Below are 13,134 nucleotides of genomic sequence, written 5' to 3' on the forward strand. Positions count from 1 at the left end.
TATGTGCAGTTGACGGACTTTGAGCGAGGGCGTATAGTGGGCATGCGGGAGGCCGGGTGGACGTACCGCCGAATTGCTCAACACGTGGGGCGTGAGGTCTCCACAGTACATCGATGTTGTCGCCAGTGATCGGGGGAAGGTGCACGTGCCCGTCGACCTGGGACCGGACCGCAGCGACGCACGGATGCACGCCAAGACCGTAGGATCCTACACAGTGCCGTAGGGGACCGCACCGCCACTTCCCAGCAAATTAGGGACACTGTTGCTCCTGGGGTATCGGCGAGGACCATTCGCAACCGTCTCCATGAAGCTGGGCTACGGTCCCGCACACCGTTAGGCCGTCTTCCGCTTACGCCCCAACATCGTGCAGCCCGCCTCCAGTGGTGTCGCTACAGGCGTGAATGGAGGGACGAATGGAGACGTGTCATCTTCAGCGATGAGAGTCGCTTCTACCTTGGTGCCAATGATGGTCGTATGCGTGTTTGGCGCCGTGCAGGTGAGCGCCACAATCAGGACTGCATACGACCGAGGCACACAGGGCCAACACCCGGCATCATGCTGTGGGGAGCGATCTCCTACACTGGCCGTACACCACTGGTGATCGTCGAGGGGACACTGAATAGTGCACGGTACATCCAAACCGTCATCGAACCCATCGTTCTACGATTCCTAGACCGGCAAGGGAACTTGCTGTTCCAACAGGACAATGCAAGTCCGCCTGTATCCCGTGCCACCCAACGTGCTCTAGAAGGTGTAAGTCAACTACCCTGGCCAGCAAGATCTCCGGATCTGTCCCCCATTGAGCATGTTTGGGACTGGATGAAGCGTCGTCTCACGCGGTCTGCACGTCCAGCACGAACGCTGGTGCAACTGAGGCGCCAGGTGGAAATGGCATGGCAAGCCGTTCCACAGGACTACATCCAGCATCTCTACGATCGTCTCCATGAGAGAATAGCAGCCTGCATTGCTGCGAAAGGTGGATATACACTGTACTAGTGTCGACATTGTGCATGCTCTGTTGCCTGTGTCTATGTGCCTGTGGTTCTGTCAGTGTGATCATGTGATGTATCTGACCCCAGGAATGTGTCAATAAAGTTTCCCCTTCCTGGGACAAAGAATTCACGGTGTTCTTATTTCAATTTCCAGGAGTGTACATCCCACGTATTCACCGTGCTGCTATTCAGCGCCAAAGGAGGAAACTACCACCGTAAACGCAGCCCTTGACTGCAGCCACAGAAGAGCATATCAACCAGAGAGAGAGGCCTCCTGGCTGTGGACGACCCCACATACTGGGAGAATGCTATCAATACTCCCAGCGTAAATACTCATTGTATTGAATCTTCTCAAATTTCCACACAGTATACATGTGACACACGTGTTCCCAAAGGCAACCCAACACAAACTGTGTATTAGTTCACAAGTCACCCGACCAGGGGGAGCCGCAAGCCAAATTGTCATAAGCCATAAGCTTTCTCAGACTCTCTCAACTGATGTACAAAGGATGGGCAAGCCCCATCTCGGCACAAAGTCGTTACTGTTTCTGGCCCCGACCCGCTTGCTTACTACTACGCTTTCTACAGCCAACTCCAGACTCACAAGAATATTGGAAAAAAGACACATATTTATCAGTGTAACTATAATTAATTTTTGAATTGCTGCTGTAGTCTGACACTGAGCAATGTGCTAGATATGTCTCCTCTTTACAATCGTAGTTCTGGAACTAATCTAAGTATCTATAGTGCACATAATTTTCCATGTAAAAAGAAAATCATTCCAGTTCTGTCTACCAATGTGCTGAATCTATATCTCTGTCATGACAGGACACACATTACCGGCCACCAGACACTCATACATATACTGTGAAGACTGTTGCATAAAGGCTGGGTCGGTTCCCCTCAGAACAAACGCATCACTGTTTCTAGCCCGTACCTATTTGCTTGATTGCTTGCTTTCTACAGACATCTTCAGACTCTAGGATTACAGGAACACATTTATTTTCACATGGTTTGCCAGAATATTACACTATTTACGCGATACTTTTCGATATCAAGCACATAGCGGTATCCTGCCGATCGCTGGAGCTAAATAATTCCGAAGATATGGACTGGAAATTATTTCTCTACAAACCCGAAATTTTAGCGCGGTGGAATGTGCTGTAAACCATTGAGTAACTAGGAACTTATCCCGTCTGCGAAGACCTTTACGTGAAAACTCAAAGAAAAAAAAATAGAGGGAACTGATATTTCCTCTCGCGAATACCGATGTCGATGATGTAACAGATTCTAAATCATCCCTATAATTTACAAAGTCAACTAAGGTGTTTCTCATGTCTAGAGAACCAGAAATCGTTTATTTTCTTCTTTATTGTGATTTTAATACCCGTATAAAAACAGATAGGCTGGCAGCAGCACATTACGCCATTCTTCAGCCCAAGATATTACAATAGTAAAACAGAGAAGACGCAGGAGTTGGAACAAAACGGCGGGGAAGAAACAGTAGGCACATGAACATAAAAAACATGAAGCCGTTCACACTCGATGACAATCCACACTACAAACTGTTGACATGATGCACAACCACTGATGACTTTGATGGTACACGTGAACGATGGAGCGTGACGGTGAACACTGAACACAAAACACGACGGCACACACGAGACACGGATGGCGATGATCTCCGGTGCGCGAATGTCCACGTAACGTGTGCGAGTCCGGGGACCTGCCAAGAGGGGAAGAAGGGTGAGGGGGGGGGGGGGGAGAGGGGAGAACAAAAATGCCAATGGCAGAGGAGATGGGAGGAGGAGTAGAGGGACGGGGGAGGGCAAGCCCAGGGTAGGAGTGGGGAGAAAGGGAGGAGGGAGGGAAGGGGGAGAGAAGGGAGGGAGGATGCCCAAAGGAACAAACACAGGAAGAGGGACGGAGGATCAAAGTTGGTAGGAGGGGTCGATGGAGGGGAGGAGGGCATCATCAGGGAGGGGGAGCTGGCAGAAGCCACCTTGGGAGAGGGTAAGGAGGGTGGAGAGATGGAGAGCAGGTGGGACATGGGAACACAGGTGCGGCAACGGGCGGGGGTGGTAGAGGATGGGGGAGACAAGAGGGTGAGGAGGATCGAGTTTATGGGAGGTGTAGAGGATCCGTATCCTTTCAAGGAAAAGGAGGAGGTGGGGGAATGGAATGAGGTCGTACAGGATCTGCATGGGGAAGGGGAGACGGATGCGATAGGCGAGGCAGAGATCATGGCGTTCAAGGATCTGAAGGGATTTGTAAAAGGTAGGGGGCGGAGATCCAGGCAGGATGGGCGTAACAGAGGATAGGGCGGATAAGGGATTTATAGGTGTGGAGTATGGTGGAGGGGTCCAGACCCCACATACAGCTGGAAAGGAGCTTGAGGAGACGGAGCCGGGAGTGTGCCTTGGCTTGGATTGTCCAGAGATGGGGGGTCCAGGAGAGGCGATGGTCGAGGGTGACACCAAGGTACTTAAGGGTGGGGGTGAGGGCGATAGGACGTCCATAGATGGTTAGATAGAAATCGAGGAGGGGGAAGGAAGGGGTGGTTTTGCCTACAATAATCGCCTGAGTTTTGGAGGGATTGACCTTAAGCAACCACTGGTTGCACCAAGTGGTGATCCGGTCAAGATGGGATTGGAGAAGGTGTTGGGAAGGCTGCGGGGTGGGGGCAAGGGCAAGGAAGGCGGTGTCATCGGCAAACTGGAGAAGATGGACAGGGGGGTGACGGCGGCGGCATGTCGGCCGTATACAAAAGGTACAGAAGGGGGGAGAGGACAGAGCCTTGGGGCACACTGGCGGAGGGAAAAAAGGTGTAGGAATCCGTGTTATGGATGGTGACATAGGAAGGACGTTGGGAGAGAAAGGAGCCCATCAGACGGACGTAGTTAGTAGGAAGGGCGAAGGTCTGGAGCTTGAAGAGGAGACCGGAATGCCATATGCGGTCATAGGCACATTTGAGGTCCAGGGAGAGGAAGATAGCGGAGCGACGGGAATTTAGCTGTTCGGAAAGGAGATGAGTGATGTGAAGGAGAAGGTCATCGTGAAACATCCCCTTTGAACAATTATACATGACTGTGCTTAAACTGACACACAATATTTTTAGCGCAACGCAGTCTGACTTTCAAAAATCCCTACAAAAGAATGGCCCTGACTAACATTAACCTACACGTTTCACAAACCACTTACCTCACAAAAATCTTCGTTACTCGAACTACTGCAATACAGCGAGCGCCACTACTGCCAGCAAAATAAAATATTCAAACTACTGATGGCACTAACTACTGATAGGCACAGTTGGCAAATGAAAGATTTTGATAGAGAACAAACAATGTATTTACCTTAATATTGTTCAAAAGTCATATTGTATATATGAGTTCATGACATCCAATAATACAAATTTACTGTCTCTGTCCAGATCATCTGCTCTCACAACTCCGCCATCTCACCCCCCACATCCACCACTGCTGGTGGCTCACCTCCAACTGCGCAACGCTACGTGCTGTTAACAGCCAACAGCCCAACACTACAATGGCAGACAACAATGCAAACCAACCACAGACTGCACACAGCACAGCCAGTGATTTTCATACAGAGCGCTACGTGGCGTTACCAATAAGAAAACCTAAACAGCCTACTTACAATCGGAAGAGAAGGACAGCCAAAAGCCACACTGGGTAACGGGAAGGAGGCAGTGCTGGTGGAGATGCTGGTGGAGATGCTGGTGGATGTGGCAGGTGAGGATGGATTCCAGGACCTTGCTGAAAACCGAGGTAAGGCCGATGGGACAGTAGGAGGAGATGGCGGATGGTGGTTTACCGGGTTTAATGAACATCAGGATACGGGAGGTTTTCCACAGGTCGGGGTAGTAGCGGGTGTACAGGACCACATTGTAGAGCCTGGCCAGGGTGGAGAGGAAAGAGACAGTAGCTTCACAGAGGTGGCAGTAGGTGACACGATCGTGACCAGGAGCGGTGGTGCGTTGTGTGCGGAGTGTAGCAATGAGATCCTGTGTTGTGATAGGTGCATTGAGTTTTGTGTGTGTTCCATGTTGTCCAAGTACTGGAAACCCTGGTGCGAGGGGGGGGGGGGATGGCGGTGCGGTGTCAGTTTGATCGCGGACCTCTGGGAACAGGGAGTAATCGAACTGGGGATCGTCAGGGATGGAAAAGACATCGGAGAGGTAGGAGGCAAAGTGATTGGCCTTACTAAGGGTGTCAGGGAACGGTTGGTTATCATAGAGAAGAGGATAGTAGGGGAAGGGTTTAGTTCCGGTAAGGCGACAGAAGGCTGACCAGAACTTGGATGAGTTTATGGGAAGGGTAGCATTTAAACAGGTGCATGTCTGTCGCCAGTCCCGGCGTTTCTTAGCCGCGAGGAAGTTTTGGATGTGTCGCTGGAGTTGCCAGTGGCGTTGTAGTGTGTCCGGGTCACGCGTGTGGAGGAAGGCACAGTAGAGACAGCAGGATTCACGGAGAAGAAGGACGGCCTGTGGGGGTAAAGTAGGACTGTGGATGGCGACAGTAGGGATGTGGGCCTCCATGGCCTCAGACAAGGTCTGCTGGAGAAAGGAGGTGGCATGGGTAATATCAGCAGGCTGATTGTAGATGAGGGGGTTGTGATCGACCTGGGTGGAGAGGGCATCCTGGTAGGCATTCCAGTCGGCACGAGAATAATCATGGACGTACTTTGGGGCAGGGTCATTATGAGGGTCGGGGTGGGGGCGACGACCGTCTGAAATGGTGAGGAGGACAGGGAGATGGTCGCTACCAATGGGGTCCAGGATATCCACCGCTATGCGGCCAAAGAGGTTGGGAGATGAGAGGATGACATCGGGAGTGGAGTTGGATTCGGGGCAGGTGTGCTGCGGAATGGGGATGAGGTCGCCTTGGAGGGTGGAGAGGAACCGAAATGGATGGTGGAACGACTATGGATGTTGAGGTCGTCGGCGATCATGTAGGAGGAGAAGGTATGATAGATGTGGGACAGGAAGTCGAAAGGAATAGGGGCGTTAGGGCGGACATAGATGGTGGTGCAGGTGACGGTAAGGCCGGGGAAGAAGAGACTAAGGATCAGGTGTTCGGTGGGGTAGGGAAGGAGAGGTTGGAGCCGAACCGGGATCTGGCGGTGGTGACCAATGGCAACTCCGCCACGTGCTATCGGGAAGGGATTATCGGTGCGGTGGTGAAGGTAGGGCGAAGTCTGGATTGTGTGGTGGGGCTGGAGGAAGGTTTCATTGAGGAGGAAGGCATCCACTTGGTGGGTTGTAAGGGTGTGCATGAAGAGCTTCTTGTTGGTGGGAAGGGAATGGATGTTGTTGAACAGGATATGGTGCTGTCGCGTCATGACAGGGATTTAGACGAGAGTGTCGAGATGGGAGAACGTGAAATGGGCCTGGTTGTGGGAGTAGGTGGCATAGATTTTTAGGTGGAAGACGGAACAGGCGGCGAGGGCGACCTGTTGGGCGCTGGAAAGGGTGGACGTTTTGCAGGACAATGGTGAGGAACCTGATGATGTCCTAGGCGGTGGGGGGGGATAAAGGGAATTGCCCAGAGGGGTGGGGGCGTCCAGAGGGCGGACAGGGATGTTGAGTTCAGGAGTGGTCGGAGGGGGTCGGGCTTTACATTTTTGGGAGTAGGTGGGATGGGGGAGATTGCAGGTATTACAGGAGGGAGGGGACTGAAGGTGAGGGCACTGCTGGAGGAAGTGCGCTTGCTTACAATGTGGGCAGGTGGGGGCCTCGCAGCACTCAGCTGTTGTGTGTGCTTTGTAGCGCAGACACTGCTGGCAGCGAAGAGATTGAGGAGGGGAACAGGAGGGGTCGACCTTATATTGCTGGTTGAAGCGGAGGGCACCCTACATCAGGAGATGGTCAATGGAGGGGGCATCCTCTGAGAAAACCCGCATAAGGCGGGTGGGGCTAGCGAAGTTAAAAATGCGGTGGACCGCCCGCACCTCCAGCGAGGGATGCGCCTTGAGCTCCGCCAACACCTCCTCCTCCGTGATCGCCAGACTAAGCCGAGTGATCACGGTGGTGAGGGTCAGCGGGCGACGCGGGGGTTGAGGTTGGCAGTTAGGAGATGGGGAAGGAGCAGGGGTGAGGGAGGCATTGGGGCCAAACCGTGTGATGGGGTGGTGGGATAGGATGTCAGTATGGAGGGTGGGGCTGGGGGAGGAGATGAGAACTGAATCCCGTCTGGGAGTGAGGAGTGAGATGTGGACACCAGGCAAGTGTTGGCAGAGGAGGAGGGAGAGGTTCCGGGCCTCGAGAAGGGAAGGATCGGGATGGGAGAGGAGGTAATTGTATGAAGAGGGGGGGAGGAGGAGGAGGAGGTGGAGGGAGCAGGGCCAGGCGGGGAGACATTCATGGCATCCTGGAGGGGGGGAAGGAGGACAGGGTGGGGCCTTCTTGGGAGTGGAGGAGGTGGGGGTGCCACTAGGGCGTATAAGGGCGGCGGAAGGGTGGGTGGTGACATGAGGTACAGGAGCTACAGGGAGGTGGCGGGAAGCGGCAGGTCCCGGCATGGACGCAGTAGTTGGCGCCGGAGATGGCGATGGTGAAGGTGACGGGATGGCGATGACGGTGACGGCGACGGCGATGGGGAGAGCAGGGCATGGGCAGTGGCTCGTCGTGCCACGACCCTAGCTAGAGCTGCAGCGACAGACTGGGGGAGTGGGGGGAAGGGATCAGAGGTAGAGGAGTGGGAGGAAGGAACTGGGGAGGGGGCGACAAAGAGCGAGGGTGAAGGGAGAGTTAGAAGAGGAGGGATGGAGAGAGGAGGGGGGGGCGACTGGGCCCACCATGTAATGGTGGTGGTGGCGGCGGAGGGCGAAGTGTAAACTACGGCAGTGGTGGTAGTAGTGGCAGTGGTGGTGAGGGCTGACGTGACTACAGGTAGAAACTAAAACGGTACAGGACGGAAAATGAGAGAGGAAAACCGGGGACGGACGAAGACGAAGACGGATGCCAAAGTCCCACGCTGCTGGCGCTGGCGACTGCTGGCAGGAACACTGCAGCTGCTGCTGCCGCAGGCGGGGTCACTGCCACTGCTGCCGCTGCCGCTGCCACTGCTGCTGCTGCCGCTGTCTGGACCGCTGCTGGCTGGCCTGACTGCTGCTGCTGCTGCTGCTGCTGGCTGGCTGGCCGGACAGCTGCTGCTGCTGCTGGCTGGACTGCTGCTGGCTGGCCTGACTGCTGCTGCTGCTGCTGCTGCTGGCTGGCTGGTCGGACAGCTGCTGCTGCTGCTGCTGCTGCTGGCTGGCTGGCCGGACCGCTGCTGCTGTTGGTTGGCTGGACCGCTGCTGGCTGGCCTGACTGCTGCTGCTGCTGCTGCTGCTGCTGCTGGCTGGCTGGCCGGACAGCTGCTGCTGCTGCTGCTGCTGCTGCTGCTGGCTGTACCGCTGCTGGCTGGCTGGCTGGCACATGCAACCCTAACGCTTCAATTAGTGCACGAAAACACAAATCGATGGGCGGTACTCGTAGCGAGGTACCACCGGAGATGCCAGAAATCGTGTCCTCCACCCGTATTTCACCTGCTAGATGCACTCAACATACACCACAATCGATGTTCTCTCAACCAAATAAAGTCTGGAGATGGCTGTAGAAAGCAGAGCAACAAGCAAGCAGGTCAGGCCTGGAAACAGTAACGCCTTTGTTCCGAGATGGGGCTTGGCCATCCTTTGTACATCAATTCAGAGAGTCCGAGAAATCTTATGTCTTACGACGATTTGGCTCGCGGCTCCCCCTGGGTGGGTGAATAGTGAACTAATATCCAGTTTGCATTGAGTTGCCTTCAGGACCGTGTGTGTCACGTGTATACTGTGTGGAAATTTGAAAAGATTCAATATGATGAGTGTTTGCGCTGGGAGTATTGATAGCACTCTCCCGGGATATGTGGTTGTCCACAGCTGTCTGGCATCTCTCTCTGGTTGACATGCTCTTCTGTGGCTGCGGTCATGGTCTGCATTTATGGTGTTAGTTTCCTCTGCCGGCACTGCACAGCGGTAAGGTGAATACGTGGGACGTATTTGACGATCTGTAGATCACTTTGCAGGGTTTAACTGACAGTGCAATATGGCGATCTGTACAAAATAGTTTTTTGCCACTGAAAGTGTCATCTGCAAAAAAAAAAAAAAAAAAAGGCGGACAGGCAGTATCAGTAATTTGGCGGATAAATTCAGTAACAGATGGGCTGGCACATTAGGACCATCAGGAAGAATGCATCTGGTGTTATTCGTGCAATTTCCGTAAACAGGTACTGTTAGGACAATAATTTCCATGCAGAGAACCTGAGACATCACGGAAGCTCCACAAAAGCGACGGTTAACTACTTCTGCAGCACTTTACGAATTCTGCGAAGGGACTGATATGTAATGGACGGACTGTCCTGTTAGAATCGCTCAGAACAACGCACCCTGTGCTATCCTGGGAAGCATTGGAACAGATATCTTTAGTGTGACCTGTGTTGTCAGCATCCACAGGTAGCGGAGTTATTGAACGCACTTTTCCGAAATTCCTTCGCCAGGGAAGATGAATGGAATATTCCAGAATTTGAAACACGAACAGCTGCTAGCATGAGTTTCTTAGAAGTAGATACCTTAGGGGTTGCGAAGCAACTCAGATCGCTTGATACAGGGAAGTCTTCAGGTCCAGATTGTATACCGATTAGGTTCCTTTCAGATTACGCTGATACAATAGCTCCCTACTTAGCACTCATATACAACCGCTCGCTCACCGATAGATCTGTACCTACAGATTGGAAAATTGCGCAGGTCGCACCAGTGTTTAAGAAGGGTAGTAGGAGTAATCCATCTAACTACAGACCTATATCATTGACACCGGTTTGCAGTAGGGTTTTGGAGCATATACTGTATTCAAACATTATGAATCACCTCGAAGGGAACGATCTATTGATATGTAATCAACATGGTTTCAGAAAACATCGTTCTTGTGCAACGCAGCTAGCTCTTTATTCGCACGAAGTAATGGCCGCTATCGACAGGGGAACTCAAGTTGATTCCGTATTTCTAGATTTCTGGAAAGCTTTTGACACTGTTCCTCACAAGCGACTTCTAATCAAGCTGCGGGCCTATGGGGTATCGTCTCAGTTGTGCGACTGGATTCGTGATTTCCTGTCAGGAAGGTCGCAGTTCGCAGTAATAGACGGCAAATCATCGAGTAAAACTGAAGTGATATCAGGTGTTCCCCAGGGAAGCGTCCTGGGACCTCTGCTGTTCCTGATCTATATAAATGACCTGGGTGACAATCTGAGTAGTTCTCTTAGGTTGTTCGCAGATGATGCTGTAATTTACCGTCTAGTAAGGTCATCCGAAGACCAGTATCAGTTGCAAAGCGATTTAGAAAAGATTGCTGTATGGTGTGGCAGGTGGCAGTTGACGCTAAATAGCGAAAAGTGTGAGGTGATCCACATGAGTTCCAGAAGAAATCCGTTGGAATTCGATTACTCGATAAATAGTACAATTCTCAAGGCTGCCAATTCAACTAAGTACCTGGGTGTTAAAATTACGAACAACTTCAGTTGGAAAGACCACATAGATAATATTGTGGGGAAGGCGAGCCAAAGGTTGCGTTTCATTGGCAGGACACTTAGAAGATGCAACAAGTCCACTAAAGAGACAGCTTACACTACACTCGTTCGTCCTCTGTTAGAATATTGCTGCGCGGTGTGGGATCCTTACCAGGTGGGATTGACGGAGGACATCGAAAGGGTGCAAAAAAGGGCAGCTCGTTTTGTATTATCACGTAGTAGGGGAGAGAGTGTGGCAGATATGATACGCGAATTGGGATGGAAGTCATTACAGCAAAGACGTTTTTCGTCGCGGCGAGATCTATTTACGAAATTTCAGTCACCAACTTTCTCTTCCGAATGCGAAAATATTTTGTTGAGCCCAACCTACATAGGTAGGAATGATCATCAAAATAAAATAAGAGAAATCAGAGCTCGAACAGAAAGGTTTAGGTGCTCGTTTTTCCCACGCGCTGTTCGGGAGTGGAATGATAGAGAGATAGTATGATTGTGGTTCGACGAACCCTCTGCCAAGCACTTAAATGTGAATTGCAGAATAGTCATGTAGATGTAGATGTAGAGAGGTATCGCGCCAGCAACGGTAAACACATGGCATGGCCGAGAGGTTGACTTGGTCTTATTTACATAGACATGTGACGTCAGTATAACACTCAAAGAACTCTAACTGTATACCCAAAATAGACACGACTTTCACCTGCTGGCTGCCATTGGCAGCAGGCTTTGAGCAATAACTCACGCCCCTCTATTCGTCTTTCCGGCAGTGGCTCGCGGCGTCTCGCATGTCCAGTTAGGATCGCTAGGAACAATGCACCCTGAGCTATTCTGGGAAGCATTGGAACAGATTTCTATAGCGCTGGACCCACAGCTCAGCATCATCGCGCCAGCAACGGTGCCTAGGTGAACACGTATTTCGACATGAATTTCTCGGGTGTCAAGTATGAAAGGAAGGCCGCTGACTCATCCTTGTGGGACATGAACTGACACCTGTGCGTGGTTCTGCTGCTGACGGCCATGTCGTCACTTTGCGGGGGCCGCTGGTGCATCCCGACTTCCGGGAGCATTTGCGGTACTGTCCTGTGCAGTCCAGTGGACACGGGAGGGCGGGCAGTGCGTTCTTCACGATCGACAGATTTTTAACTGTGTATAATTACGTGTGCTGTGTGTTTCATGACAGTATTCGTTGTACAATCGGAATAAAAAGGGAAATGCGATCGATATAATTGCTTCTCACAAGACCTGCATCTTTCCAAACAGCAGAGTATGATGAGCAAGAGAAATCCAAGTCGCACAAACTGATTTTTTTATTTAAAAAAATATACCATTGAATTTCCCTTCGTGAGATCCTTCCTCACCACTGCAGAGTCACCAGTTTCCAAGTAGAGGAGGGGAGAGGGAGAGGGGAGGGGGCGAGGGGGGCGGGGATGGGTTGGTGGGTGCGGTGATCGATTTCCTGAAAAATTCTTTGAATAAATAAATAAACTATATTCCACACACTGCCATAAATAACTAAACAATGTTCTATACATTGTCTAAATTGTTTAAACAATATTCCACACACTACAATCGAATAACCTCCAAATGACAGATCAACTGAGTCTTTTTCCCGCCAATTTCCAGGTTTACCAGAGGGGTAGTGGTTAATTAATTGATCAATTTAATTAAGTAGTCAATCAAATTGACAAGAGCGAGAGGTGCTATTCCAATAACTCAGACCTGAAAGTGTACTGCAGCAGCAAGGGGGGAGGTTTCCTGAGGGTTGGGGGGGGGGGGAGGGGGCGGGGAACAATAGGTTAAGGACATGTCAATCAATGGAGAACAATAGGTTAATGACCTGTCAATCAGAGGAGAACAACAGGTTTGCCCCTGAGTGCATACCTGCCCCTGATGTAGGCAATCCACACTGACAAACTGTGTTGAAATATACTTTGTGCCATTACTATTGGCGAATGGACGTCAACAGGCGGAGCATCTGCACCACTGAGTACTGACTATCTCCTGAGAAATAAAACAGTCCATATTTCAACAAGTACATCTATATCTTTATGGCGCAAGCCACCTAACAGTGCGTTGCCGCAGACTGTTTTGTGTAGCCCTGGCACTTTCTCCTTTCCTATTCCAGCCGCGAATGGTCCCTGGGAAGAACTATTGTTGATAAGCCTCAGTGTGAGTTCAAATCTCTCGAATTTTACTTTCATGGTCTTTTCACAAGTTATGCATAGGAGAAAGCTGTATATTGGTTGACTCTTCCAGCAACGCACATTCTCGGAATTTTAATAGTAAACCCTATGGTGATGCACGACATCTCTGTCATAGCGTCTACCACTGGAGTCCGCTGTGCATCTCTGTGACACTTCCGTACTTTCTTAATGAATATGTGACGAAATGCGCTGCTCCTCTTTGCGTCCTCCATAAATCTTCTCTGCTATGGATTGCAGATTGATGAACAATATTGAAGTAATAGCCGAACATGATTTTGTAAGCTAGGTACTTGGTAGGTGGACTATATTTCCCTCGGATTTTTCCATTAAATCTAATTTCTTCAGTTCCGTCAGTTCCTCTCCTACCTTGCAACCGTTACACGA

The sequence above is a fragment of the Schistocerca serialis genome, chromosome 3 (assembly GCF_023864345.2).
Source record: "Schistocerca serialis cubense isolate TAMUIC-IGC-003099 chromosome 3, iqSchSeri2.2, whole genome shotgun sequence".
Taxonomy (NCBI): Eukaryota; Metazoa; Arthropoda; class Insecta; order Orthoptera; family Acrididae; genus Schistocerca; species Schistocerca serialis.